Consider the following 6,691-nt stretch of genomic DNA (forward strand, 5'->3'; position numbering starts at 1 on the left):
AATAAATTGTATCATGTATCTTGAATGTATCATAGATAAGCTGCTATATAACGATCGCCACTTCAGATAGCTGTGAAATTAGGTGATTAACTAGTTGTTACTTAACCTTCTAATTTCTGCATAAGTCTAATTACATGAAACAGAAGTTGGTGTTTTTTTTTTTTTTTTTTTTACTTTGCTTTTCTGTTTGGAGTGTCATTGTAACTATTGTATTGTAAATGATGGAAAATAATTGCATATGTTAAAAAATAGTGTTATATTCTAAAAAAAAATAAAAAATAAAGTAAAAAAAAGAATTACAATTTTCTTTAAATTGTAGCTTATTTTAAAATAAAAATTTTTTGTAGAGCTACCTAGTCTTTTTTTTAATTTTTTCTGCAGTGATTCTACCTCATTGAAGTTGAATATCCATTTAAAAGTTCTGATTCACAGTGATACAGTAAGAGAAGTATAATCATGGGAGTTCATAGCAATGGTGGAAGTAAGTGTTTTGCTTGCCTGGTCAGCTTTCCTTTTGCAGTGACTTGAAACTTCCCTCTCAGGAAGGAAGAGGGAAATCCTGTTCTCTTCCTTCAGTGAGATAGGAGGGGAGTCATCTCTGCAGTGGATTTTTATTTGAGGCTTGGTGGGATCCCCGTGACTTTTAGCACTTTCATTCCCAACACTTCCTTAACTATGTTCAGAGCTAGGGAGAAAAAATGTGGACCGTTTGGTTAAACAGTATCTGCTCTCCTTCCTGCTTGTCCACAAAATCCCTATCTGCCTCATCTTTGGATGACCTCTGGTAACACAAGGGATTCCAAGGTGAAGATTTCTAGAATCCATGTGTGTGTGTGTGTGTGTGTGTGTGTGTGTGTGTGTGTGTGTGTGTGTGTTTATGGGGTGTGAACTAGGGCAGGGTAAGAGTGAGGACCGAAGGAGATGAGTTCCTTTATCCAAGAGCCTCTTGTCTTTGTAATACTTCCTTCTTTCTCTTGCCTCCCACAAATCCCATATCCATCCTTTGATTTCCTGTGAATCTCTGATCTGATCCAAAATCCTGGGCCCCAGATGACAAATGGGTTCCCTCTAGACTTTGTGTGAGACATTGTATGAAGTACAAGAGCTTCTGGAATGTGAAGAAAGTAATATTTGGTAGTAGGGGGTCTAAAAGCTGACTTTATTTGTTTATTTACTTATTTGTGTTTAAATGTTTATTTATTTTTTGGGAGACTGAGAGAGACAGAGCATGAGCAGGGAAGGAGCAGGTAGAAGGGGAGACACAGAATCTGTGTCTCTCTCTGCCCCTTCTGCACTTGTGCTTCCTCTCTCTCTCTCTCTCTCTCTCTCTCTCTCTCTCTCAAAAATAAATAAATGAACTTATTAAAAAATTATACTTGAGAGCTTGTTTGGAGGTCCTAGCAGAAGAGTGTACCCTTGACCTAAGAACGGTCCTCCTCTATTATCCAGAAAGGTCATCCTCTTCCACTGAGGGCACAGCTGTAGCTCGAGGAGGGACGCACATGGAGCGGTGAGGGAGGGAGCAAGGGGAACCTGCCTAGCCAGCCAGATCAACCGAATCGATTCTGGCGATCAATGGAATGAGAGATGCCGCAGCCAGATTGTCCTCACATCCAAGATTATACTTGAATAGCACCACCTATTAACCTCCTTGTTCTCACCTGCTTCCTGGTTGTTGGGTAACAATTCACTGACACAGTTCTACCATGATTAATTTGTGGAAGCCTTCCTTTTCTGGCCTGCCTGGATAAGAAACAGTAACTGGTAATTAACTGGTATACCCCTAAGATTCAATGACATTTTGGAAAGATTTTCTCTATAGGCTCACACTGATGAAACTTTAAAACTTTATTTTTACCATTTACAAATAGGTCTGCTCACATGCACAGACCTTTAACTGATTTTCTTTCCCATCACCCTCTGCATTACAAGAGCCCAGGTGCCAAGCCTTTCTGGATCAGTATTGTATCCTTTGTGACTTGCTTAGGGCCTGAATATAGTATAAGCTCAACAAATAATGATAAGATTGAATTGAAGTGCTCTGAGTATTAGGCTGTATCACTGCAATTCACATTTCTTTGTCTTACTCAGATATTCTTGCTGGAGTCACCTGGGGTCAGAATAAGAATGTTGTGGTTGGTGCCTGGCTGGTGCACATCCTAGAACGTACATCCTGCATCCTACACGGAGCCCTCCCACTGTTACTGTCTTATAAACTTCTATTCTGCTTCCTGTATTTCATTTCCCCTTCTAAGATTTTAACTTTCATTTCTCACCTGGAGGGAAACTCCCTCACTGAAACCAGTTTTTTGAGTTGGTGAGTGAATTATTGACCATACCTGCCTCTGACCTCCACTGAGTCAAGACTTCTCCACTTCAGCCTGAAGGTGTGTGGGACCGCTTGTGAAGGCAAAGGGCAGGTAGTTTGGGAGGAATAGATTGAATGTGCTTGGATGTGTTTAATTTGTGGTTCTGAAGCTGCTCTGAATTCACCTAAGACCCAGTTTATAGGTTTTCTGCGGAAGAGAAGTGCATTGAGTCAGGGGAGGCATGACCACTAAAGAAGGGAGGTTTGAGAATACAAAGAACCGTGTTTGTTTCTTGGAAGGATATTTATTTCTCCAGGCTGAATTACTCTCATCTTCTTTCTATTCTGCAATTTGACTTTTTTTTTTTTAACCTGGCCAAGGTGAGCCAGAATAACTTTTTTTTTTCCCAGAAACAGAAAATCCCTTCCTCCTTTCCTCCTGTGAAACCTGTGAAGATGGAGCCCTGTTTTCACTCTTCATAAAAGCACAAGCTCTTGGAGACAGCCAGCAGAGGTGACAGCCCTTATCTGGACTTGTGGGAGGGAAAGGGATCTTAGGGGCTGTGCCAGGGATAAGACCCTCTTGAAACCCATCCTTGTATATTTTTTGTCCTGGTAACTTCTGAACAGTTGTCCGCAACATTCCTGGTAACTCACCAGCTTTTTGGCCAGCCTGATGAGATAGACTGGATGATCAATCTGCTGCTCATCTCTGAGTTCCCCTGTGGTCACTTGTCTCTCTGGGGCTCTAGCCACAGGGAATTTGTTCTCTTCTGAGTATGGACAGCTTACCTTTACCTCAGCAGCTCCCTGTGACTCTCTAGAGTCCTCTCCTGCTTTAGAACTTGTCCTCGTTGGGGCGCCTGGGTGGTTAGTCAGGTAAGCATCCAACTTCAGCTCAAGTTATGATCTCATGGTTCGTGGGTTCAAGCCCCACATCAGGCTCTGTGCTGACCACTCAGAGCCTGGAGCCTGCTTTGGATTCTGTGTCTTCCTCTCTCTCTGTCCCTTCCTTGCTTGTTCTCTTTCTCTCAATAAATAAATAAACATTTAAAAATTTCTGTAAAAAATGAACTTGTCCTCAATCATCTTAGACACACCTTTCCATTGCTTTTTAGCTCAATTCCTAATTCCCTTGTCCCTGCTCAGAGCTAAGGAAAGGAATTGGTAATTTTTCAGAAAGAACTCCACCTTAATCTCACCTCTGAACTGCTTGTACAGAATATTTTGATGTGCACTTTCCTTTCCTATCACTTTTCAGAAGTCATTTTTCGATATCTTACATCTAGACTAGGTTCATATCTGGTGTATATTAACTGCTTACTCAGAGGGCTAGCACAGGATCCAACAGATGGGAGAAAATGGATTTAAAAAAATTTTAAATACTTTTGATTAAATTCACAAGAGTAAAAGCATATAGCTGTGATGAAAAAAATGTACTAACATCTACTGAACATTCAGGAGATATTAAGCACCTACAAAAAATTATATTTTGGGTGAATGGAGAGAGAGTAAACAGCAAAAGAGTAACGCAGTATGAGAAAATGTGAAAACAAAGAAACAGGAGCACTAGTAGATAAGAAGTCCTGCCATGGGGGTTGGTATCTACACTGGGCCTTGGTAAAAGGATTTGCAATTTAGAATATATTTCAGGCTAGGTCTCAGTGTGGAAAGGTGATTTTGAGCTGAGTTTTCAGGAAATTGATTGATTGAGGATTGATTTTTGCTAAGAGTGATTAAAGCACATATAAGGCAGTGAGTGTAGACTAGGGAGGAGTAGGAGCTGGGCTGAGAAGATGAGGAGTAGGAAGGGTTGTGTATTGTTGACCTAACTCAACCATGGTAAAGACTGACTCCAGCTGAATGACAAGTATTTGAGCAGAGGAATGGCAAGATTGATGGATGCTTAAAAACAATCATTCCTGCTGGGGGTGTGAAAAGTGATAAGAGCAAATTGCATGAGATGGATGACAGTATCAGGAAGATATCTGTGTGGTATCCATTCCTGGAATCCAGGTAAAAGACTCTGTTGGAAGGGACATAATTTGAAGAGACTACTTACAGAACCTTCTTATAAACTGATCGTGACAGACAAGGAAGAGCCTGCTGTAGCCTTATGGGCATGGACTTGTGTGACAAAATGACTACTTTGAAACAAGTTGATGTCAGAGCTTGAGCTCTTGCGGGCAGGGTCATTAATGAGGAGCAGATTAAACCCTGGACCCTAACTGGAAGAGTTTGAAGCTGAAATCAGAGAAGAGAGAGCTTCCTGGAATGCAGGAAGATATTTCCTGAGGGAGTACTGAGACAGGAAAGAGGGCAGCACTTCAATCCAGTCACAAGGAGGCCCCTTCCTCTTGGATACCTCACAATTAAAAAAAAATTTTTTTAATGTTTTTAATTTATTTTTGAGAGACAGCGCAAGCAGGGGAGGATCAGACAGAGAGGGAGATACAAAACCCGAAGCAGGCTCCAGGCTCTGAGCCAGCTGTCAGCACAGAGCCTGACATGGGACTCGAACCCACGAACCGTGAGATCATCACCTGAGCCAAAGCCAGATGTTTAACCGACTGAGCCACCCAGGCACCCTGGATACTTCACAATTACTGAGTTCAAAGATACTTGATTAGTCCTCATTTTATTTTTTCCCTTTTGGGGTTGGGTTCCCGAGAGTAGACATATCACAAATGAAACCAAATATTGGGAGGTGAAGCCATGTAAAAATAACTAATGAATCCCATGTTCCATATCCATCATCAAGTTTTATACTTCCAGAAAACACTGAGAAAAGCCCAGTGTTCCCTATTTAGGAGGTGTTGGTGGAAGGGCTTACTATACAGTGTGACATGATTATCCAGGACAGATACCTGCAGGCCAAACCTCATCTAAGTGTCACATTGTGACTGAGGTTGGGCCTTCATAAAGTAGACCTTTGGAAGAAGCTCAAGGGAAAGTAGTGGGGAAATGGCTTTCTCAGTAGTTTCTCACTACCTCATTGAGAAGTGGAAAATAGTTCTTGTCTTGGCTCCCAGGCCTAGACAAAGTAGGCCCTTAGCCAGACAGACTGACTACCTCTTTCTCTTCTCATCCCCAAAGAATCATATGTAGACTGAAAGAAAGGATTCTAAAAGAGTTTAGTGAAATGAAAGGCATCCTGGACAGTGAGGAGAAGAAGGTGTTGCAAAAGCTTGAGGAAGACAAAGTTAATGTGCTGGATAACTTGGTAGTGGCCAGAGACCAGTTGGACCGGCAGAGGTAGTACTTGAGAGGGCTCATCTCAGACATTGAACGTCAGGTATGGGGCTCCTCAGAAGACGTGCTGCAGTTAAGGCTTGGGCTGGAAGTTTTACATGATAAGATTCAGGGGAAACAGAGACTAAATTTCCTTCACTGCTGGGTCCCTACATTTTCTTCCTCAGGGTGACATTGAAAGGCTGTTGGGCCCCTCCATACCCCCTCTGTATCATTTCAAGTTTTATAGGGATAATTCAAGAATGGCAAAGAAAATTGCCATTGTTAGCAATTTATAAAAGACAGTGCAAAAAATTGAATAAAAAGTTCTTTATAAGCTCTCCTTATCTTTGATCTAGTGTTTGTAACACATCTCTTCACTAAGTTTGGTAAAATAACACAAATCTCTATTTACGTTTGATTTTCTTGTGGCTATTGAGTATAGACTGTGCAATACTTGTGGTTTTGATTTGCATTTTCTTAATATAGACCAATAACGTTGAGCATCTTTTCATGTGTTTTTTGGTCATTTGTATATCTTCTTTGGAGAAGTATCTCTTCAAATTCTTTCCCCATTTTTTGAATTGGCTTTTTGTTGTCATTGTTGCTGTTGTTGTTGAGTTGTAGTTTGTTGTATATTCTCTAACTGATACCTTATCAGATATGTGATTTACAAATGTCTTCCTTTTTGTGCATTGTCTCTTCAATCTCTTCATAGTGTCCTTTACTGCATACAAGTTTTTAACTTTGGTGTGGTTCAACTTAGCTATTTTTCTTTTATTCCCTGTGCTTTTGTTGTTGTTGTTATATCCAAGAAATCATTACCAAATCCAATATTGTGAGTATTTTTCTTTGTTTTCTTCTAATAGTTTTATAGTTTTAGATCTTATGTTTAGATCTTTAATTGATCTTAAATTGTAATTTATATGTGATGTGAGTCATCCATCTTTATATTATTGTAACCATTGTACTATATTGAGCAATTTCGGGTGGAAATAATTTGGCAAAAAGAATAAGGAGATGGCAATCAGTGAAGGGATGGACTGCATGGGACTTTTGTTTGTCCAACCTCGATTTAATTACCTTTTCTTTTCTTTCTTTCTTTCTTTCTTTCTTTCTTTCTTTCTTTCTTTCTTTCTTTCTTTCTTTCTT

General features: G+C 40.2%; 1 long non-coding RNA gene across 4 annotated transcripts in view; it reads left to right on the plus strand.

Moving 5' to 3' along the window:
• Positions 1-2,262: 2,262 nt before the first annotated feature.
• The window catches only part of LOC115272029, an 11,626-nt gene continuing 7,197 nt past the window's right edge, over positions 2,263-6,691 (plus strand). For all 4 annotated transcript variants that reach the window (XR_003900205.1, XR_003900207.1, XR_003900204.1 and 1 more), the window contains exons 1-2: positions 2,263-2,387; positions 2,720-2,822. This is a non-coding gene — a long non-coding RNA (uncharacterized LOC115272029). The remainder of the gene's footprint in view (positions 2,388-2,719; positions 2,823-6,691) is intronic.

Source organism: Suricata suricatta, chromosome 11, assembly GCF_006229205.1.
Source record: "Suricata suricatta isolate VVHF042 chromosome 11, meerkat_22Aug2017_6uvM2_HiC, whole genome shotgun sequence".
Lineage (NCBI taxonomy): Eukaryota > Metazoa > Chordata > Mammalia > Carnivora > Herpestidae > Suricata > Suricata suricatta.